This window comes from Coregonus clupeaformis, chromosome 4 (assembly GCF_020615455.1).
Source record: "Coregonus clupeaformis isolate EN_2021a chromosome 4, ASM2061545v1, whole genome shotgun sequence".
Taxonomy (NCBI): domain Eukaryota; kingdom Metazoa; phylum Chordata; class Actinopteri; order Salmoniformes; family Salmonidae; genus Coregonus; species Coregonus clupeaformis.
In genome coordinates this window covers 7,083,776-7,108,633 of record NC_059195.1, presented here as the reverse complement: position 1 = coordinate 7,108,633, position 24,858 = coordinate 7,083,776, and the positions used below count along the sequence as shown (strand labels likewise).

The following is a 24,858-nucleotide window of genomic DNA, read 5'->3' as shown; positions in this document are numbered from 1 at the left end:
ACTCCCGCACACCAGACTTCACTCCTGCAATCAAGGACAGACAGAGGGGAGGGAGAGAGCAGAGAGAGCTACCTATCAGCAGTAGGCCTAACAGTACCCCCCCTCTACGGACGCCACCTGGCGGCCGACGGGGCTTATCGGGATGTAACCTATGAAACTCTCGGACCAGATCAGGATCCACAATGAAGCTCCTGGGCACCCAGGAACGTTCCTCGGGACCATAACCCTCCCAATCCACCAGGTACTGGAAACCACGACCTCGGCGGCGAACATCCAGAAGTCGCCGGACAGTGTAGACCGGACCCCCACCCACGATCTTGGGCGGAGGAGGGGGACGAGAGGGCGGGCACAAAGGGCTAACCGACACAGGCTTAATCTGGGAAACATGAAAGGTGGAATGAACCCGTAGGGGAGGCAGGAAGCTGTAGCTTAACCGCGCAGGGGTTAACAATAGACAGTATCTTGAACGGTCCTATAAAACGAGGCGCCATCTTCTTAGACTCCACCTTCAATGGAAGGTCCCGTGACTTCAGCCATACCTCTTGACCAGGAGAGTAACCGGGAGCCTGGGACCGGTGACGGTTGGCTTGCCTCTGCATGTACGCCGAAGCTCGGGACAGAGCTACCCTGGCCTTCCTCCAGACCTTGAAGCAGCGGCGCATGTGGGACTGCACCGAGGGTACCGCAAGTTCCCTCTCTTGGGAAGGGAACAGGGGAGGTTGATAACCCAGAGCACACAGAAAAGGAGACAAACCAGAGGAAGCGTTAGTCAAGGTGTTATGAGCATATTCCACCCAGGGGAGCATGGAGCTCCATGACCCAGGGTTAGACCCAGTGACACAGCGAAGTGCGGTCTCCATCTCCTGGTTCGCTCTCTCGGCTTGCCCGTTGGTCTGGGGGTGATATCCAGAGGACAGGCTGGATGTAATGCCCAAAGCTTTACAGAAAGCTTTCCACACCTGGGAGACAAACTGGGGACCCCTGTCAGAGACAATATCCGTGGGTAGACCATGAGAGCGGAACACATGTTCAACCAAAATATCAGCCGTCTCTCTGGCAGTGGGCAGTTTAGGTAGGGCCAAAAAATGAGCGAACTTAGAAAAACGATCAATCACCGTAAGAATGACAGTCTTACCAGATGAGGGGGAAGTCCAGTGACAAAATCCATAGCGATATGCGACCAGGGCCGGCTGGGTATAGGTAGAGGTCGTAGATGACCAGCGCTGGCCTGGGTGGAGTTTTTACTTCGTGCACATACCGTACAAGCAGCAATGAAGGCTCGAGTGTCCGCCTCCATCGTGGCCCACCAGAACTTCCGTCGCACAAAGTCAAGGGTCCGCGAAACTCCAGGGTGACAGGTAAGGGGAGACGAGTGAGCCCACTGAAGTACCTGGGAGCGAGCAGACTCAGGGACAAACATCCGGTTAGGAGGACCCCTCCCAGGGTCAGCTTGATGATGTTGAGCCTGTCTAACAATCCCCTCGATGTCACATGTGATGACTGCAATACTGCAGGTAGGAGGCAAAATGGGTTCAGGGTTACTACCAGTATCAACAGCCGAATGAACACGAGACAGGGCGTCAGGCTTGACGTTGCGTGACCCAGGACGGTAAGACAGAGAAAAATTGAATCTCCCAAAAAATAGTGCCCACCTGGCTTGACGGGGGTTGAGCTGCTTCGCTGACTGGAGGTAAGCCAGATTCTTATGATCCGTCCAAACGATGAAGGGTTGTTCCGCCCCCCTCCAACCAATGTCGCCACTCCTCGAGAGCCAGCTTAACGGCGAGCTGTTCACGATTTCCAACATCATAATTCCTCTCTGCCTGAGAAAGTTTCCTTGAGAGAAAAGCACAGGGATGCAGTTTGTTATCTTCAGGAGAACGTTGTGACAACACTGCACCTACCCCAGTGTCGGATGCATCCACCTCCACGACAAACTGGCGGTCGGGGTCCGGCTGCATCAGAATGGGAGCCGAGGCGAAGCGATGTTTCAGTTCTTCGAACGCTGATTCGGCCCCCTTCATTCCAAGCGAACGGTCGTGAGATGGAGGTGAGAGCGGTGAGTGGCGCCGCAATGCGGCTGTAGTCCTTGATGAACCTCCTATAGAAGTTCGCAAACCCCAGGAATCGTTGAAGTTGTTTGCGGGTAGAGGGAGCTGGCCAGTCCGTGACAGCAGAGATCTTAGCTGGGTCCATCCGCAGCTCCCCCCTGAGCTATGATGTAACCCAAAAAAGAGGTCTCAGACACATGAAATTCACATTTCTCCATCTTCACAAACAGTTTGTTCTCCAACAACCTTTGCAACACCTGGCGCACATGCAGTTCATGTTCCTGGGAGGACTCTGAGAAAATCAAGATATCATCCAGATAGACAAAAACAAACCGATTCAACATGTCCCGAAGGACATCATTGACTAGTGCCTGAAAAACAGCAGGGGCATTAGACAACCCAAAAGGCATAACCCGATACTCAAAATGTCCCAAGGGTGTGTTGAAGGCAGTCTTCCATTCATCACCCTTACGAATGCGCACCAGGTGATACGCATTTCGTAGATCCAGTTTCGTAAAGATGGTAGCACCATGAAGGAGGGGAAAAGCAGAATTAATCAAAGGCAGAGAATACTTGTTCTTAATGGTGATGTTGTTAAGTCCACGGTAATCAATACAGGGTCTGAGGGTCTTATCCTTCTTAGCAACAAAAAAGAATCCCGCTCCTACAGGTGACGAGGAAGGACGCATAATACCTGCCGCCAAGGAGTCCCGAATGTAGTTCTCCATAGCCTCCGTCTCCGGCCGGGAGAGATTGTACAGGCGACTGCTGGGGGAGCGGGGCTCCTGGCTGGAGGTCAATGGCGCAGTCGTAAGGCCGGTGAGGAGGAAGAGAAGTAGCTCTGTGTTTGCAGAAAACGGATGCCAGGTCATGATACACGTCAGGAACAGCAGAAAGATCCATGGACTCCAGTGGAGGTTGAGGCACAGTACTGGCAGGAGTCTGAGCAGAACACAAACAATTCACATGACAAAATGTGCTCCATGAAACAATGCTACCTGTCACCCAATCAATGTGTGGATTGTGTTTTATGAGCCAGGGGATACCAAGGACCAGGGGAGTCTGTGGGCAGTCGATAATATGGAATTGAATGTTCTCCTGATGATTTCCCGACACTCTAAGACAAACAGGAACAGTCTGATGGGTAATGCGGGTCAACAATTGTCCATTTAGACCCTTAGCCTGCAGCGGACAGTCCATAGGAACAGTCTCCAAATCCATTTGTTGAGCCCACTCTCTATCCAAAAAGCTTTCGGTCGGCACCAGAGTCAATCAGCGCACTAACAGAGAAATTCTGGGACTGCCACTGGAGGGATGCCTGGAGCAGAATGCGGGGAGAAGAGGAAGAATCCGCTGCTCGGCTCACCAAAACTTCTCCCATTAATGATGAGCCGGCCCTTTTCCCGGACGAACTGGGCAGGAAGGAACGAAATGACCAGCTTCTCCACAATACAGGCAGACCCGAGCCTGAATACGACGTGCACGCTCCTCTGAGGACAACCGTGCACGACCCACCTCCATGGCTTCGGGTTCAGTGCTCCTCGTATCGACTCGGGAAGACACGGCTCTCTCCGTAGGGACGATGCAGGGAGGAGTTTGTTGATGACAGACAGGTTGCTTGGAACTAACACTCCTCTCCCGGCGGCGCTCCCGAATCCGATTATCCAACCTGATAGTGAGTGAAATAAGATTATCCAGCGTAGGCGATTCATCATATGACACCAATTCATCTTTTAAGGTCTCAGACAAAGCATTGATGAACACTCCTTGTAATGCCTCGTCATTCCAACCACTCACTGCTGCTAAAGTCCGAAACTCCACTGCCATCTCCGCCACACTACGAGCCCCCTGCCGAAGAGAAAACAGCCGTTTCGCAGCCTCCTTGCCTCGTACGGGGTGGTCAAAAACCTTCCTCATCTCCGTGGTGAAGGCAACGTAAGCGTTGCAAATGTCCGACTGACTCTCCCAGACCGCGGATCCCCAGGCACGAGCGGAACCGCTAGTAGAGTTGATAAGGTAGGCAATACGGGCTCTTTCTGAGGCGTAGGTGAGGGGCTGTTGTTCAAACACTAACGAGCATTGAGTCAAAAAATCGCCACAGGTTCCCATGTTCCCGTCATAGCGCTCTGGAGCAGGAACAAAAGGCTCTCTGATCTGGGCTGAAGGGGTAGTAAGGGCAGATACTTGATTGGAGAGTAATTGAACCTGATTAAGCAGCACCTGACTGTCCTCAGCAATCGTTTTAAACAGGGTATCATGTTGGCCAAGTAAAATGCCCTGATTGGCTATGGCAGTCCAAATTTGAGTGCACTCTGGGGTGGTATCCGAGCTACTGTCTGCTGGGTTCATGTTGGTCAGATCATACTGTTATGATTTAACTGGATAAGAACCCAAATGCAGACAAGTACACCAAGCCAGAGAAGTTTTAACAGGTTTATTTACAATGTTCAAAGTCCAGGTTTCCAAATATATGGGAAGAGCAAGTCCAGGTACAGGGAGGGTAACAGATCCAGATCAGGGCAGGTGTGGTACCGTAATGTCCTAGTGTCCGTGGTGAGTCCAAAAGAGAGGTCCGGTAATGGAGAGCAGGATGGTGGTGGCAGGAGTGAAGCGGAGGCAGGAGTCAGGTTCCAAATATATGGTCGTCTTGACTATGATCTGACGATGAGTGGTAAGTTTGACCGGGTCTTAAAGGCTGAGGTGATATGGTGAATGAGCTGCAGCTGGAACCCTGACTCCCGCACACCAGACTTCACTCCTGCAATCAAGGACAGACAGAGGGGAGGGAGAGAGCAGAGAGAGCTACCTATCAGCAGTAGGCCTAACAGAGACATTATGACATAATGTGTAAATCATTACACTTGACAAGTAAAATGTGTATTACTACCAGTTAGGTATGAAATAAACCAAGAAGGGCCTGTGTTGTCATGTCAATAGGACATACATTTTCATACTATTGTTTTTAATACTTTTTGTTGATTCCCAGCACCATCGTTTTCTAAAAGTTAATATTAATTTCTGTTTTCAAGTTTGTTCTCAATAAAACTACTGGTAAATGAAACATGCAGTAGTAAAATATGGTCACAGCCACCTGGTAAGAAGCATTAAGGTGCAATATGCAGAAATCGCTCTGCCATTTCCTGGTTGCTCAAATTCAGTTAGTCTAATTTCAGTTTATGTGGCAAAACAAGCAATAGTGTAGAGAATCATTGTACCATTGAAACCGCTGGAAAATACACTGTTCAAAAAAATAAAGGGAACACTTAAACAACACAATGTAACTCCAAGTCAATCACACTTCTGTGAAATCAAACTGTCCACTTAGGAAGCAACACTGATTGACAATACATTTCACATGCTGTTGTGCAAATGGAATAGACAACAGGTAGAAATTATAGGCAATTAGCAAGACACCCCCAATAAAGGACTGGTTTTGCAGGTGGTGACCACAGACCACTTCTCAGTTCCTATGCTTCCTGACTGATGTTTTGGTCACTTTTGAATGCTGGCGGTGTTTTCACTCTAGTGGTAGCATGAGACGGAGTCTCAGGTAGTGGCTCAGGTAGTGCAGCTCATCCAGGATGGCACATCAATGCGAGTTGTGGCAAGAAGGTTTGCTGTGTCTGTCAGCGTAGTGTCCAGAGCATGGAGGCGCTACCAGGAGACAGGCCAGTACATCAGGAGACGTGGAGGAGGCCGTAGGAGGGCAACAACCCAGCAGCAGGACTGCTACCTCCGCCTTTGTGCAAGGAGGAGCAGGAGGAGCACTGCCAGAGCCCTGCAAAATGACCTCCAGCAGGCCACAAATGTGCATGTGTCTGCTCAAACGATCAAAAACAGACTCCACGAGGGTGGTTTGAGGGCCCGACGTCCACAGGTGGGGGTTGTGCTTACAGCCCAACACCGTGCAGGACGTTTGGCATTTGCCAGAGAACACCAAGATTGGCAAATTCGCCACTGGCGCCCTGTGCTCTTCACAGATGAAAGCAGGTTCACACTGAGCACATGTGACAGACGTGACAGAGTCTGGAGACGCCGTGGAGAACGTTCTGCTGCCTGCAACATCCTCCAGCATGACCGGTTTGGCGGTGGGTCAGTCATGGTGTGGGGTGGCATTTCTTTGGGGGGCCGCACAGCCCTCCATGTGCTCGCCAGAGGTAGCCTGACTGCCATTAGGTACCGAGATGAGATCCTCAGACCCCCTTGTAAGACCATATGCTGGTGCAGTTGGCCCTGGGTTCCTCCTAATACAAGTCAATGCTAGACCTCATGTGGCTGGAGTGTGTCAGCAGTTCCTGCAAGAGGAAGGCATTGATGCTATGGACTGGCCCGCCCGTTCCCCAGACCTGAATCCAATTGAGCACATCTGGGACATCATGTCTCGCTCCATCCACCAACGCCACGTTGCACCACAGACTGTCCAGGAGTTGGCGGATGCTTTAGTCCAGGTCTGGGAGGAGATCCCTCAGGAGACCATCCGCCACCTCATCAGGAGCATGCCCAGGCGTTGTAGGGAGGTCATACAGGCACGTGGAGGCCACACACACTACTGAGCCTAATTTTGACTTGTTTTAAGGACATTACATCAAAGTTGGATCAGCCTGTAGTGTGGTTTTCCACTTTAATTTCTTGGGTGACTCCAAATCCAGACCTCCATGGGTTGATACATTTGATTTCCATTGATAATGTTTGTGTGATTTTGTTGTCAGCACATTCAACTATGTAAAGAAAAAAGTATTTAATAAGATTATTTCATTCATTCAGATCTAGGATGTGTTATTTTAGTGTTCCCTTTATTTCTTTGAGCAGTGTATATTTTCAATAAGGAAAAATATTGTATTTTCAGCTGTTTAAAGCTGGTGTACAAAACCGAAAGTTAAAGACGCAAAAACGAAGAACAGATCTACCTCTTCTTAGACGATTAATTGACAGTAGCAACTGACATTGCTACTGTATGTGAATTTGGTTGGGTCGCCCAAAAAGTTGCATACTGTATTGCAGCTTTAATAGACCAATAACAAAGAGAGTTACAAACCTCTCTGCCAATAACAGCTAGTTTTAAGTTTTCCCCTCCCCACTCAGACCACTCCCGGACAGTCCTAACAAAATTATTGTTTTTGCAAAAAAACTATTTTTGCCCAGTTTAATGAAAATCTATTACGGTAAGGTACTTAATTGTTACCCAGAAATGATTAGATATTGATATAAAAAAGTAACACGACTCAGGATATGACCCAGATGCAGACACAGGAGACGGAAAGTTCAATAAACAGAGTTGTTTATTAAAACCACAGGAGGCAGGCAAGGGGCAGGTCGAGGACAGGCAGAGGTTCGTAACCAGGTCCGAGTCTGATAGGTAAAGGGCAGCAGGCAGGCTCAGAGTCAGGACAGGCAGAAGTTCGTAAACCAGGTCAGAGTCAGATAGATACAGGACGGCAGGCATGCTCGGGGTCAGGGCAGGCAGAATAGGTCGGAACCGGGAGAACTAGATAACAGGGACTAGAGCAAACAGGAGTACGGGAAAAACACGCTGGTAGGCTTGAAAAGACAAGACGAACTCGCAACAAACAAACAGAAAACACAGGTATAAATGCACAGGGGATAATGGGGGAAATGGGCGACACCTGGAGGGGGGGACAAGCACAAGACAGGTGAAACAGATCAGGGTGTGACAAAAAACGGCTGCATTGGGCCTTTAAGTTAATATTAGCCAAGAAATGTTAGCTAGCTAACTTGGGAAGGCATTTAATAATGACCTAACTTAATTAAATGGAATGTCAGCTAAGCAGTTAGTTACTTTATTAGCAACTAATTACACCCAGAACTGATCAATCAGCTAAAGGACGACTATGAAATGTAAACCACAGCTTTCAATATTTGAAAACTAGCAAGTCCTCAGTGGCAGTGGATAGCAGCATATAGATAGTGATACTTGGCTAATATTTAATTGCTAAGTGTCTTTACTATGCTAGCTACTAGCTAGATAGCTTCGTAGACTCTCAACCAAGGGATCTACAGTATTACTTTAACTAGCTAAAGATATGGTAAGGCTCTATGGAAATACATATATATTTTTTACACATATTTAACCCCTTATTTTTGTTGGCACAAAACTACCTCCATACTTCCATTCATTTGTATGGGTTACCTTTAGAAGAGTCCCCTGACACTTGTGATAATAATATAATAATAATAATATAATAATATATAATATATAATAATATGCCATTTAGCATACCCACTTGTGTGGGTCGTAGAGCAAAACGGAGAACACCATTGCGTTCGTGAGAGTCATATTAATCATATTCAGATGCTACTGACGTTTTCGTGAGAAGACCAATTTTCATGATGTCTCCTGGTCTGTAGCTCTGACACTTTCCACCGCAGATGCGGAAGGACAACATAGGCAGATGCGGTGTATTGAGACGCAGCCCATGCAACAAACCAGATATCTGTAGCTTAAACTGACAGATTTTGATGGGGATTTTGTATTATGTTACTTAGATTGACGCACTGATGCGTCAATAGACTCTAGGGGTTATCTCTCAGAGCGCTAAGCATTGCCTTCAGAAAGTATTCAGACCCCCTTGACTTTTTCCACATTTTCTTACGTTACAGCCTTATTCTAAAATTGATTAAAAATTATATATTCTCAGCAATCTACAGACAACACCCCATAATGACAAAGCAAAAACAGTTTTTTTTTTTTTTTTTATGTGCAAATGTTTTAAAAATAAAAAACAGAAATACCTTATTTACATTAATATTTATGAGACTTGAAATTGAGCTCAGGTGCATCCTGTTTCCATTAAGCATCCTTGAGATGTTTTTACAACTTGGAGTCCACCTGTGGTAAATTCAATTGATTGGACATGATTTGGAAAGGCACACACCTGTCTATATAAGGTCCCACAGTTGACAGTGCATGTCAGAGCGAAAACCAAGCCATGAGGTCGAAGGAATTGTCCGTAGACATTCCAAGACAGGATTATGTCGAGGCACAGATCTGGGGAAGGGTACCAAAATATGTCAGCAGCATTGAAGGTCCCCAAGAACACAGTGGCCTCCATCATTCTTAAATGGAAGAAGTTAGGTACCACCAAGATTATTCCTAGAGCTGGCCACCTGGCCAAACTGAGCAATCGGGGGAGAAGGGCATTGGTCTGGGAGGTGACCAAGAACCTGATGGTCACTCTGACAGAGCTCTAGAGTTCCTCTGTGGAGATGGGAGAACCTTCCAGAAGGACAACCATCTCTGCAGCACTCCACCAATCAGGTCTTTATGGTAGAGTTGCCAGAAGGATGCCACTCCTCAGTAAAAGTCACATGACAGCCCGCTTGGAGCTTGCCAAAAGGCACCTAAAGGACTCTCAGACCATGAGAAACAAGATTCTCTGGTCTGATGAAACGAAGATTTAACTCTTTGGCCTCAATGCCAAGCGTCACGTCTGGAGGAAACCTGGCACCATCCCTACGGTGAAGCATGGTGGTGGCAGCATCATGCTGTGGGGATGTTTTTCAGCGGCAAGGACTGGGAGACTAGTCAGGATCGAGGGAAAGATGCACGGAGAAAAGTACAGAGATCCTTGATGAAAACCTACTCAAGTGCTCAGGACCTCAGACTGGGGCGAAGGTTCACCTTCCAACAGGACAATGACCCTAAGCACACAGCCAAGACAATGCAGGAGTGGCTTCAGGACAGGTTTCTGAATGTCCTTGAGTGGCCCAGGCAGAGCCCGGACTTGAACCCGATCGAACATCTCTGGAGAGACCTGAAAATAGCTGTGCAGCGACGCTCCCCATCCAACCTGACAGAGCTTGAGAACATCTGCAGAGGAGAATGGGAGAAACTCCACAAATACAAGCTTGTAACGTCATACCCAAGAAGTCTTGAGGCTGTAATCGCTGCCAAAGGTGCTTCAACAAAGTACTGAGTTAAGGGTCTGAATACTTATGTAAATGTAATATTTAAGTTTTGTAGTTTTAATATTTCAGTCTTCTGTGATGTATATAAAGTGTGATATTGGGATGCTAACTCAAAATTATTGAATACATTTCAACTCTATATCTGACATGGTACAGGTGTCTACTTTTTTGTAAGACCATAACTATGTGTGTGAGGTGTATACTTTTGTTTCAAAGTAGATTGGTTTAAGACTACCAAGAAACACTCCGTGTGACCCTGATTTAGCCCACTGCAGTAAATTAAAGTTAGTCAAGGGACAACATTCACAATACTTCATTTGAAAGTTAACTAGTTTGTAGTCAGTAATCAACAATTGGTGAATCTCAATTCTTTAGAGTAGTTCATTCATCTGGTAGGAGTCCTTTATTCCAGTGGGATGCTGACCCGTAACCGTACCCAGCATGGCTGACCACCCAGGGGCTACTGAAGGTCCTAAACCTATCTCCAAACCTGGAGAGGCAGAAGTCTGCATAGCCTTTGAAGGCTTCTGCAATGGAAACATTGGTCCAGTCTCCATATTCCTGGAGTGCCTGAGGAAGATCTCAGTGGTGCAGGGTCACAGCAGGTTCTATGCCCGCTCTATCAACGCGTTGATCAGGCTGTCATAGTAATGTGCTCCTTCTTCAGAGTGGCTCCCCTGATGGCCGGAGGGGATAATGCGAGCCCAGGAGCTAGAGAACTGTTAGGTTTTGACGAGGAGATCCCTAAGGAGGTAGACGTCATTGTCCACTTTGTGGTAACTGTCACAAGCCAGGTCTGCAGTCTGATTATCAAAAGCTTTGTTCTTATGGCCAAAGCGGTCCCAAATGGTCTCGCCCTTCCCATCCTCAGACCAGCCGCCCTTAACCTTGAAGGACTCACTGGAAGTGGCTCACTGGAAGCCATCAGGAAAAGATGCCCTTGGGAGGATGTTCCGCTCGGATGAAGACAGGAGGCCAAACTAATTCCAGACTTTTTGGTAGGTTGAGGAAGGAGTTATGATACTCCTCTACAGATTGTAAGTGTCTAGCACTGCATCATCTGCCTGGTATGGAATACTTTTTGCCAGTGAATTTTAGCACACTATCTCACAGCCCTTCAGAGACAAACTATAACTTTCTAACTCCTGCAGCAGGCTCCCCTCCCCCACTGGAGCCAAGCAGGCCAGGGGGGTCGTTATCTTGCCTTTCACACCTAGGACCCTGGCCACCGATTGGTTGCCAGGGGTCATTGTTGCCAGGGGCCTTATCACACCGTGGGGTCAGCCAATCACACGCAGTTAACTTGGGTCCCAGATTCCCAACTCCTGCCTCACACTCTCAGTCTCCCTCATGCAGTGACAGAGAGCAACATATCTGTCTCTGCCCATCAACAACTGGACTCAATCATATCTCTGGGATGGTGTGCATGTATAAAGTGTTTTATTTTACAGCTTATACAACACAGAGTGGCTTTACAAGATCATTATTTTTATTGCTCCCCATGTGTACCCAGCAGGTCAGTGTCTTATGGCAGTAAACAGAGATAATAAACAGGCAGATAAGAATTTTGTAATTCAAAGTACCACGTGTTTATGTCTGATTGTGGACAGCGGTTACCTTTCAGGACATTGGCGAGTGGCTTGAATTGGTTGAAGAAACAGCCCTTGATATCCATCTCATATAAGATAATGGGAATATTCTTCGCCTGCCTGTTTTGTGTGTGACAGCGTATGTAGTGTGTGTGTGTATGGGTATGTTGGAGTGTCAGATTAAGTATATGTTGTGTGTGGGTAGAGTCCAGTGAGTGTGCATAGAGTCAGTGCAAGAGAGTCAGTGCAAATAGTCCAGGTAGCCGGACAACATTAATGGACAAATATAATGTCCAATATAAAGACAAAACAGAAAAAAAGCATTGGTTATAGGCTACTGATTAGGCTACTGCCATAACCAATTGCATACCGCTAAGATCTGCTTTTGGTGAGTCTTAACTATCACTAGTAGCGCTGCTTGAAATTGGCACATTGGTCAAATATTTCTACCCCTTCCACGACACACTTAAAATAGTGAGCTGATATAAGACAGTTAAATTACCAAGACTGGTGCCAGGGTTGGAACATACAGTTGAAGTCGGAAGTTTACATACACATTAGCCAGATACATTTAAACTCAGTTTTTCACAATTCCTGACATTTAATCCTAGTAAGAATTCCCTGTTTTAGGTCAGTTAGAATCACCACTTTATATTAAGAATGTGAAATGTCAGAATAATAGTAGAGAGAATTATTTATTTCAGCTTTTATGTATTTCATCACATTCCCAGTGGGTCAGAAGTTTACATACACTCAATTAGTATTTGGTAGCATTGCCTTTAAATTGTTGAACTTGGGTCAAACGTTTCGGGTAGCCTTCCACAAGCTTCCCACAATAAGTTGGGTGAATTTTGGCCCATTCCTCCTGACAGAGCTGGTGTAACTGAGTCAGGTTTGTAGGCCTCCTTGCTCGCACACACTTTTTCAGTTCTACCCACAAATGTTCTATAGGATTGAGGTCAGGGCTTTGTGATGGCCACTCCAATACCTTGACTTTGTTGTCCTTAAGCCATTTTGCCACAGCTTTGGAAGTATGCTTGTGGTCATTGTCCAGAGGACATTTCTCCAAAAAGTACAATCTTTGTCCCCATGTGCAGTTGCAAACCGTAGTCTGGCTTTTTTATGGCGTTTTTGGAGCAGTGGCTTCTTCCTTGCTGAGCGGCCTTTCAGGTTACGTCAATATAGGACTCGTTTTACTGTGGATATAGATACTTTTGTACCTGTTTCCTCCAGCAACTTCACAAGGTCCTTTGCTGTTGTTCTGGGATTGATTTGCACTTTTCGCACCAAAGTACGTTCATCTCTAGGAGACAGAACGCGTCTCCTTCCTGAGCAGTATGACGGCTGCATGTTCCCATGGTGTTTATACTTGCGTACTACTGTTTGTACAGATGAACGTGGTACCTTCAGGCGTTTGGAAATTGCTCCCAAGGATGAACCAGACTTGTGGAGGTCTACAATTTTTTTTCTGAGGTCTTGGCTGATTTCTTTCGATTTTCCCATGATATCAAGCAAAGAGGCACTGAGTTTGAAGGTAGGCCTTGAAATACATCCACAGGTACACCTCCAATTGACTCAAATGATGTCAATTAGCCTATCAGAAGCTTCTAAAGCCATGACATCATTTTCTGGAATTTTCCAAGCTGTTTAAAGGCACAGTCAACTTAGTGTATGTAAACTTCTGACCCAATGGAATTGTGATACAGTGAATTATAAGTGAAATAATCTGTCTGTAAACAATTGTTGGAAAAATTACTTGTGTCATGCACAAAGTAGATGTCCTAACCGACTTGCCAGAACTATAGTTTGTTAACGAGAAATGTGTGGAGTGGTTGAAAAACTAGTTTTAATGACTCCAACCTAAGTGTATGTAAACTTCCGACTTCAACTGTAGCAGAGTGCTGGCTTTTACAAGTCAAAATTGCCAAAGAGCGTGCCACCTTAACGGCAGCCGAAAATAGAGCCCTGTGTGTATAATTCATTACATTTTACAAAATGTATGACCTGATTTTCTGTTCAAGAGAGATGCTCACAGGAATATACATGTATTTAAGATTGCACCTTGCAAATAAATAGCATTGCACTGTAAATGTTCATGTTATCCTGTTAACATCCTAAGTATGACACATGTATCAGTCATCTCTTTGAATTCTAAAATGTGATCAAAGGAAATAGGTGATACATTTGTTGCATTGATAAAGTTTAAAAAAATAACCCTATATATATGTTTCTCTTTTATTTATTTATTTATTTATTTGGCCATGTGTCCTTCATACTCTTTCAATATTCAGCTCTTACAGTACCTTTGCCAGGAAACAAGCGATGGAAGAGATTGTACACATTGGTGTGGGCATGGAGGGCATGTTTTAGCAGCAGCTTCCCTGCATCCCTCAGCTCTTCAAGATGGCTCCGCATCACCCAGGAGTGTGCCAGTTCTCCATACGCCAAAACAACTAATTCAGCATATTGCTCAAAGACCTCTGGCAGCTCTGGGCTTTCCTAGCCCCCATATCTGGATCTAAGGGCCTCTGTTAAAGAAGCAGAGCGATGTAAGACCATAAGGGGTTTGAGGCCTACTTCCACTAGCTGCTCCAGGAAGGTCTGATAGCAGGACAATGTACGCTGACTGGACTGGCTGGGGTCACCTGTAAGTAAGAGGTGAGCCCAGGACAGGGGCACTTTAAAATGAGTTACTCCTTGACTCTGAAGGTACTAGAAGTAGTCCCTGGAGCCCATGGGAAGGGGATGACTGCAGTCAAAATAATCAATCCCTGATGGAATTGCTGAGTGCTTGGTGCTTAGGTCCCTTACTAAGTGATTGCATGAAGTCTTGTGGGTACAGAAGCATGAAGTCTTGTGGGTCATCCTCCTCTTGCCAACCGTAGAGACACAGCACATACAGAGAGAGAATCCTCCCTAGGGATCCCATCTTGGTTATGGTGGAAGTCTACACAGTATAAGCCATTTATTATGGTGTTTTTTACTAACTTGAACTCTCTCACACACACAGACCCTGAGCGTTTCATAATCATGACATTGATGTGATGGTTTATGGTGCTCGTAATGATGGTCACAACCTTGAGTGGCTCTGATAAAGTCAAAGGGTTCACACAGAAGGCAGAAGGGCCTAACAAGGAAATATCTGTGCAGAGGTAAAAATAATAGACTTTCAGCACTACTACATTGTAAACACACTTTATTTAATTAATTAGAACTTCTAGCATTTATAATGTATAAAGCATTAAAAATTTATAAGCATTTACAATGGATTATTTCTTTAAAGTTATTATAAAGTGTTACAGATTAATGTAGCCTAATTTCAAGACAATACCCTCTGTTTTAAAATCATCATTGTAAATTGACATCATGTATAACTTGTATACCGTTGTAAAGTATGGAAATGTTTAATATCACTATTTTGCAGACAGAAATGTCACCCGTTATATATAGCTTCGAATAATGGTGCAACTGATAAGTGTCTCTCTGTCACGCCCTGGCTCTGGGGACTCTTATATGTTGAGCCAGGGTGTGTAGGGTCTATGTTTTGTGTTCTATGTTCAGTTTCTAGTTCATGTGTTTTCTATGTTGGCCGGGGTGGTTCTCAATCAGAGGCAACGAGAATCAGCTGTTGCTTGTTGTCTCTGATTGGGAACCATACTTAGGCAGCCTGTTGTGCACTTGTGTTTTGTGGGATCTTGTTCCGTGTTGGTTTGTGTTCATGACCGAGGACTTCACGTTTCGTTTTGTTGTTTTGTATTTTGTATTCGTGTTGCCAGTACACTATTAAAAAGATGTACGCATCTCACGCTGCGCCTTGGTCCAATCATTATGACGATCGTGACACTCTCTCAGAGTTTAATTGTCTGATATTAACGACATTTCATAGATATCAAGGACTGCAACATTTCCATTATGCATATCTCACTTCACCTTTAAGAGGTGGTGGGAGGGGGGCCCTAGGACTTTGCACTATGTCACTAACTATAATGCCTTCTCATTGCATTGAAGAAAATGAGTATACACTGTGACCTAAAAGCAGTAAACACTGCATTGTAAACCTTTGTTCTAACCCAAAGACCAGAGGATCTGATGCAACAGCTTCCTCTATTGGACAACTAATGACAATAATAATAATCACAGACTGTATTTCTCAAAATAACAAGCGATGGCACTGTTTGGGGATGATGATGATTTATTTTACAATTTAAAAACACAATTCAACCACACGTGGATAATACATTTAAAAATATAAAAGTTTCCATTGTGGTCCTCTTTGATGCAGATGGAGATTGAAAAGTCTCTCTATGGCCTGTGGTGCAGACAATAGCGACAAGTCAGGTATATAATCAACATCGCATTGTCATATTCCACAAATAGACAGGTACTTTTCAAGTACAGTATTTACAGATTGTATAGAAACTATGGGGCCATACTTCCGAACATTATAAAAAGTTTTAGTTTAAGTTTAAGCACCAGACAATTAAAATCATTGAAGTAGTTACACGTAATCTGTTCCCGTCACATAACCTGGTACATTTAGCCCTATGCTAATCTCAGCAGGTGGCCGTGATTATATAAGGTCACATTTTAGCAAATGTCTTAAAAATGAAATACAGAAATATCTAATTTACATAAGTATTTACACCCCTGAGTCAATACTTTGTAGAAGCACCTTCGGCAGCGATTACAGCTGTGAGTCATTCTGGGTAAGTCGCTAAGAACTTTGTACACCTGGATTGTACAATATTTGTACATTATTCATTTATAAATTCTTCAAGCTCTGTCAAGTTGGTTGTTGATCATTGCTAGACAGCCATTTTCAAGTCTTTCCATAGATTTTCAAGCCGGTTTAAGTAAAAACTGTAACTAGGCCACTCAGGAACATTCAATGTCGTCTTGGTAAGCAACTCCAGTGTATATTTGGCCTTGCGTTTTAGGTTATTGTCCTGCTGTAAGGTGAATTTGTCTCCCAGTGTCTGTTGGAAAGCAGACTGAACCAGGTTTTCCTCTAGTATTTTGGCTGTACTTAGCTCTATTCCGTTTATCTTCATCCTAATTGACCGATGACAAGGATACCCATAACATGATGCAGCCACCGCCATGCTTGAAAATATGAAGAGTGGTACTCAGTGATGTGTTGAATATGCCCCCAATATAACGCTTTGTATTCAGGACATAAAGTTCATTTCTTTGCAGTTTTACTTTAGTGCCTTATTGCAAACAGGATGTATGTTTTGGAATATTTTTTATTCTGTACAGGCTTCCTTCTTTTCACTGTGTCAATTAGATAAGTATTGTGGAGTAACTACAATGTTGTTGATCCATCCTCAGTTTTCTCCTATCACAGCCATTAAACTCTGTAACTGTATTAAAGTCAACATTGGCCTCATGGTTAAATCCCTGAGCAACTGAGTTAGGAAAGACACCTGTATCTTTGTAGTGACTGGGTGTATTGATTACACCATCCAAAGTGTAATTAATAACTTCACCATGTTTAAAGGGATATTACATGTCTGCTTTTAACATTTTTACCCATCACCAATAGGTGCCCTTCTTTGCGAGGCATTGGAAAACCTCCCTGGTCTTTGTGGTTGAATCTGTGTTTGAAATTCACTGCTTGACTGAGGGACCTTACAGATAATTGTATGTGTGGGGTACAGAGATGAGGTAGTCGTTCAAAAATCATGTTATTGATGTTAAACACTATCATTGCACACAGAGTGAGTCCATGCAACTTATTATGAGACTTGTTAAGCACATTTTTACTCCTGAACTTATTTAGGCTTGCCATAACAAAGGGGTTGAATACTTATTGACTCAAGACATTTCAGCTTTTCATTTTGAATTCATTTCTAAACATTTCTAAAAATATAATTCCACTTTGACTTTATGGGGTATTGTGTGTAGTACAGTGACACAAAATCTACATTTTATCCATTTAAAGTTCATGCTGTAACACAACAAAATGTGGAAAAAGTAAAGGGGTGTGAATACTTTAAGGCACCGTATGAACATAAAACGTAATGATACCCTTTTGTTTACAAAAACCAATGCAAAGTTCAAAATGGGGAAACTCCTCATTAAATAACCTTTAATAAAACTCCTTCCAATCACTTTCTGTTAGTTTGAAGATTGTGTCTTATCTTTTATGGTTCGCCGGTGTGATATGGTGTGTGTGTAAAACAGACAGATTCACCAACTTGTAACGTGTTTTTCCTATCTGAAATGCACTGTGTGGAACAGTGAGATTGACAGTGTTTACATTTTTACATTTTTAGTCATTTAGCAGATGCTCTTATCCAGAGCGACTTACAATTAGTGAGTGCATACATTTTCATACTGTTCTCACATTACCTTCAGCTCAGGATTCAAACACTCTAGAGGCCCTAGTGCTGGTTCAGGAAAGCCATTGCAGGTGATGATGGTGGCATAGCCAGCAGCAGAGTTCTTGGCTACTCATGGAAGTTTGGGGTCAGAACAATTCACATAGAACAGGCCGAATCTCTCTAAGCCAGTGGCCCACTCTAGTTTGTCCATCAGAGACCAGGCTGTGTAGCCTCGAATATCCACCCCATCCAGAAACTAAACTGAAAAGAGACAAAAACAAATCCTAGTGACTACACAAAAAAAATTAAATAGATTCTGTAAAGGTTCCCAAAACATTGAATTAGGTTGTGGGGAATGGTTTCACTTGTAAATTACATAAAACATTTCATATTATCAATATAGAAAATACGGAAATGTTATTGTGGCCTGGTACCTTTTGAGGACTTGAATGATGTAATTCTCATAGTAGTGGATCCTGTTAACATCGTCCACTGGCCCTCGCGCCGAGTGTACTCCTCCTTAATGAAGTTAAGGATATTGCGAAATACAAATGGATATACCTTCAGCCAGCCGGAGCCCGAGTCCAGCCAGCTTCGATCAGTATGAGGCGCCGATGTGGACAAAAGCTGGACGAATGCAGATTGATTTGTTGAGCATCACCTGTTTAGCAAAAAAAATATATATATATGTGTTGCCTGTTTTGCATGTTATTTTGACATTAATACATGTCACATGTCAGTTTGCAAACAATGTAAAAAAATATATAATTGAATTAATAAAGCCTCATACAAACATGGTCTCTTTTTTGCTTTCTTGCATAAGGCAGCTCCAAAATGCAGGTGTTTCAGCCTAGCTCAGTGCTTTCTGTGGTGGTGGGGCAGCCAGCGGAAAATACGGAGCGTAGGGGTTGGTAATGTTCTCTAGTTGCGCCGTGATTGACTCAGTGTTCTGTCACTCATGGGGACACTACGTTACCACAAAATCTATGGAGAGAGCTCGGAAATTCAAGCCCCTTGGGTGCTGCCATAGAGTTATCATTCATTTCGGACTCGGGCCAGATCCGGCTGCCAGACCCGGGCCAGCAGTTTTAGATCTGGCATGCCGGAATCAGGCCAGATGTGGGCCAGACGTTTGTGCTACCTGGGTACCAAGTTTTTATTTCCTCACGTGTTTCGCGCTGTGGCTGCCAGGCGAGCTCGCTCATTCCACCCACACTGCCACTCAGCCAGGAAGGTACAGAACTGACTGATTAGGCGCCGCCAAACGTCAAATCGATAGTTAAAATGCCAGGCAAATGTAGATTCAAACCTGCCTTTTGTGGGTATGGAACATTTCTGGGACCTTTTATTTCAGCTCATGAAAGATGGGACTTTACATGTTGTGTCTTATATTTTTGTTTACCCACCTTTTTTTACCACATCACTGTATCCAACCATCCCACACCGTGTAAGGTGCAGAAAATGTATCCGACTTTGACATTAGGCTGTCATTGTAAATAAGAATTTGTTCTTAACTGACTTGCCTAGTTAAATAAAGGTTCAATCAAATAAAAAATAAAAACATTGCGAGCATGGGGGAATCGGCCCTGAAGAGTCACATGAAGGGGGTAAGACACTATGCTGCATCCTGCGCTGGCGCCAGTTCTACATTAAGTGACTTTTTCTCTGCAACAATCTGCAGAGCTTTTTTGCCAATTGCCTCATTCACGGCACACATGTGCTTGTGTGATTAACTCCCAGCCATATTGTAATAAATCCACTTTCTTGTCCTGGTCTTGTTACTGTTTCATTCTAAATGGCCCTTTCTCTATGGCCCTTTCATTCTAAATGGTCCTTTCTCTGATTTTAACTGGCAAAGACATATCAACAATAAAAATCTATTCATCCTTACCAGTGGCGATTTTAGCACGTAAATCTTGGTGGGGCAAACTTGGAAATAAGTTTTTTTGGATGCATGCCAGCAAAGCCACTACACAACACTAAACAATACATTAATTGCACTATAACGGTGACAAACGGTGCCCACAAACTGTTAGGGCCTACATAAAGCTGTCCCAACAGCAAAGCTTTCTTTTCAGCACCATTGAGTGAATCCTTACCACTGCTACACCTGGCTATCAGCGGAGCCTTTTCTGGCAGCGAAACAGTTAATTCAGCCTCATTTACTGCATTTAAAAAAAACATAGCTGATATGGCTGTCTTGCTTAAACAAATGTGGTTTCTACTGACAATTGAGATGTAAAAACTATGGCATAAGGGGATGACGAGCGGATAAGAGGCAATCCGTAATTTCGATTAAGACATTAATGAGCTAGCTAGGACGGACGTAGTCAATATAACTATTTGTTCAGCACTTTTGAAATGTACAGCGACAGAATTCAGAACATGGGCCGTTCTTACAGTATTCTCCCTGTACACCAAGTCAGAACCGTAGGATAAATAATATAAGCAGACAATGAAAGCTCTTACAATATTCGATGATGACATTTCTCTAAAACAGGCTATAGGCTACATGTGCACCACCAAGTCAGAACAGTAGGCTAAATTATGAGGGGGAAAAGGGACCAAATTATTAGGGTGAGGCACATGAGCTACTAACAGCTTACTACACAACATACACTTAGTATTATTAGTAAGATTGTCTCACCCCGTGTTCAAGAATGGCCTTTTCCCTTTATTCAGACTACAACCTCTCAAAAGGAAATAATCTCCCAAATATAACTATTTATAAAACAAGCCATAGAAAGTTGGTTGCAATTTCAATTTAATCCTCCAGAAACGACAGAACACATAAATCAACAAATATGGTCTAAGGCACTGCATCTCAGTGCTTGGGGCGTCACTACAGACCCCCTGGTTCGATTCCAGGCTGTATCACAACCGGCCGTGATTGGGAGTCCCAAAACTCAAATATACTAATTGCTAAAAAAAAAATATTTTTTGAAAAAATGTTTAGAAAAGGTATAATCTTCGTAAATTATATCATAGGTAGGACTGGTGGAGTTATGTCGCACATGCAGCTAACAAAAACATATGGAAATGTCTGCTCTACCCAAAATTACAACCAAATAATTGCAGCATTACCGCAAAAATGGAAGAGAGAAGTGGAAGGGGGAAAAAGTAAGGAACTTGTCTGTCGGCCCTGCATTAAAGAACATAATTAGTTAAAGAAAATTGTGATAAATAAAAAAGTATACCAGTTTCATTTAAGAACCAAAGGATTGACAGCTGTCCCATATAGATTGCAAAATAGTTGGGAAGAGATTTTTGACATTCCATGGCATAATGTTTATGAACTGATATGCAAAACGACACCGGATTCAAAACTTAGAATTTTTCAATTTAAATTATTATACAAATGTCTTGCTACCAATATAATGTTATTTATATGGGGGGTACAATATTCCCAGCTCTGCAGATTTTGCTGTGAAGAGACAGAATCATTAGATCATTTGTTTTGGTACTGTCCATTTTTGTAGCTTGTTTTTGGTCACAGGTCCAGGAATGGTTGAATGATTGCAATATTTACCTGGAGCTAACCCTGCAGATAGCACTACTAGGTGATCTGAAAAGTCATAGTCAATGGATCAATAATATAATAATACTTTTAGCAAAAATGTTTATTTTCGATTTACAATCTGTAGAAACAATGAGAATAGAAGGGTTCAGAACTTTTGTGAAACATCACAGTACAGTTGAAAAATATATGGCAAATAGAAATCCAATATGGATGGTGTTAAGAGATAGATGGGAGGTGTTGAATGGAGCTGAAGGATGGGACTAATAACAACTAACAACAACTAATAACAACAAGATAACTAATGTAAAGCATACTGTGTCCATAATAAGTATATAGGTTATAGGTTGAGAGCTTTTTTGAAAGAGCACAGTTAGAAAGATATGTCATATAGAAGCAAACCGGATGGTCGTCATGAAAATGATCGGAGAGGTTGAGGGTAGAGGAAGTTCAGGAGTAAAAACAAACAAAATATAATTATTGTAAGATTGACTGTGTCCATAAAATGTATATACTGTAGTATGTATAAGCTGGAAGTAGAGGCCTAAGCGTTGTTGTTCAGTAGGTTACCCTAATTAGGGAAGGGGTGGTGGGGTTGGAAAGTAATAAAGGGAAATATATTTTCTAGGCAGAGTTGCAAAGAAAAAGCCATATCTCAGACTGGCCAATAAAAATTAAAGATTAAGATGGGCAGTCTGATATATAGCTTTTTCTTTGCAACTCTGCCTAGAAGGTCAGCATCCCGGAGTCGCCTCTTCACTGTTGACGTTGAGACTGGTGTTTTGCGGGTACTATTTAATGAAGCTGCCAGTTGAGGACCTGTGATGTGCCTGTTTCTCAAACTAGACACTCTAATGTATTTGTCCTCTTGCTCAGTTGTGCACCGGGGCCTCCCACTCCACTTAATGGCACGGGACTTATAAGCATATTTTGTCTGCTAAATTAACAAGCCTACAGCCTATGGCATGGCACATAGCCAGATAGATAACATAAGCTAACTCATATTCTGTTCTTCCGCAAACCATTTTCTTAATGTTTCTTTAGACCTGCCTAAAATAAATAATGGATTTATTGTGATGGTGTATATTCAATTGATTTATTATACTTTTTAAAATGTATATGTTCCAAAGGTGCACATCAGTGGCTTGTATGTGGCTTGTATGCGTGGGTGCCTTTAGATGCTAAATGTGTTTTTGTTAATTAACAGTCAATTACCATGAGACCGGCAGTGTTTTGCATGAAAATAACTGGCTGACAAAATTTCATGACCGTCACAGCCCTATTCACACCCACATTTTGTTGTGTTACAGCCTGAATTTAGAATGTATTACATTGAGATTTTTGTCACTGTCCTACACACAATATCCCATGATGTCAAAGTGGAATTATGTTTTTACAATCTTTTACAAATGAATTACAAATAAAAAGCTGAAATGTCTTGAGTCAATAAGTATTCAACCCCTTTGTTATGGCAAGCCTAAATAAGCTCAGGAGTAAAAATGTGCTTAACAAGTCACATAATAAGTTGCATGGACTCACTCTACGTGCATTAATAGTGTTTATTTTATCTTTCTACCCCACATATACAATTATATGTAAGGTCCCTCAGTCGAGCAGTGAATTTCAAACACAGATTCAACCACAAAGACCAGGGAGATTTTCCAATGCCTTGCAAAGAAGGGCACCTATTGGTAGATAAAAGAAATACAGAAAATAATAATACATAGAATATCCCTTTGAGCATGGAGAAGTTATTTATTACACTTTGGATGGTGTATGAATACACCCAGTCACTACAAATATACAGGCGTTGTCACGATCGTCGACTGAAGACACGGACCAAGGCGCAGCGTGATAAGCGTACATTTTTATTAACCGAATAAACACACGACAAAAACAACAAACGAAACGTGAAGTCCAAGGTAGCACACAAACATACCATAACACGGAACAAGATCCCACAACTAACAGGTGCCAAAAGGCTGCCTAAGTATGGTCCCCAATCAGAGACAACGAGCAACAGCTGCCTCTGATTGGGAACCACTCAGGCTAACATAGATCTATACATACTAGATCTAACCATAGACAATAAACATAGCACAACACGACCCAGAAAATACACACCCTGACTCAACAAATACGAGTCCTAGAGTCAGGGCGTGACAGGCGTCCTTCCTAACTCAATTGCCGCAGAGGAAGGAAACCACTCAGGGATTTCACCATGAGGCCAATGGTGACTTTAAAACAGTTACATAGTTTAATGGCTGTGATATGAGAAAACTGAGGATGGATCAACAACATTGTATTCACCTGTCGGGTGAGGTTGTGTCTCTCTCTGGCGGGAGGTAAGCTTGGCTTATATGGCTTATATGCATAGTTTGGGCTTTGTCGAGTAAAGCTTAAACTATGTATTTAGATTGTAGTTAGGTATTGTAGGTAGTTATCGTGGGTTGTTGTATGTAATTATTGTAGGTTAGCATTGTATTCGGCTGAGCCCGGTGAAGCACGAAGCTAGCTAACCCACTACCTGGACTAGCTAGCGGGTAGCTACTGGTAACTATTAGCAACTGTGGATAGTTGTTTCACGCCTGAGAGTACCTGTAATTACGCCAGCTAGCTGCCTACAATAATTACATACAATAATGCCTACCATTCAGCTGTTTTTCTAACCTCATTGTCTGAAGCGTTAACGCTAGGTAGTAAGTGGCTACTGTGCTTGAAATTTAGCTAGCTTGTTGCTACCTGGATGGCTACTAAACAATAGCTGGAACGACCTAGCGAACAGACGCGAACTGGCTGAGTCAATTCAGTGGCTAGCTTTGCACTTGGCTAGCTAACAGTAGCTGCTAGGGGTAAGTTATAACCTACATTTGTGTTTTGTTTTTACATACTGGTAGCCAGAGTCGTTTAAGGGAATTCGGGACATGGGTGACTAGTTAACGTTAGCTTGGCTCTCTCTGTGTGTTCGTGCCGTGGGAGGAGGGGTTTCTTTGTTGTCTGAAAGCAATGGCTAGCTAGTATGCTAACTATTCTAGCTAACTAACTGGCTGAATAAGTTGACGACGGACTCGCTCAAGCTGTTGGGACTAACCCACAACGTTAGACACGGACACAAATGATCTGCTTGGCGTGTTGACACACTGGTGGTTTGCTGTGGCCGAGTATTGGTGCTAAACCGTGTTGTTGGAGTCCGGCATGCTAGTTGGCTGTGGCGTCATATGACTAGGTGCCCTGGATGATTTTCACGGAAGAATACTGTACCAAGTTAGCTAGCTGAATAAACTAAGTTAGTCTATTCCTAGAAAACATTGAACCGCTGTAGTTTACATCAATTATAGTTTCTGAGGTGGAAGTTGGGAGAGTTATATTTGGGTGTTTCAGTGAAACGTAAGTGAGGGAGGCCCCGCTCTCTCCTTTCCCAGATGTTTAGTTCATTTCATTCCGATCTC

At 43.4% G+C, this 24,858-nt stretch overlaps 1 pseudogene; it reads right to left on the bottom strand.

Annotated features, from left to right (window-relative positions):
• LOC121548200 overlaps positions 1-24,858 on the bottom strand; it is an 85,682-nt pseudogene that overhangs the window by 24,228 nt on the left and 36,596 nt on the right.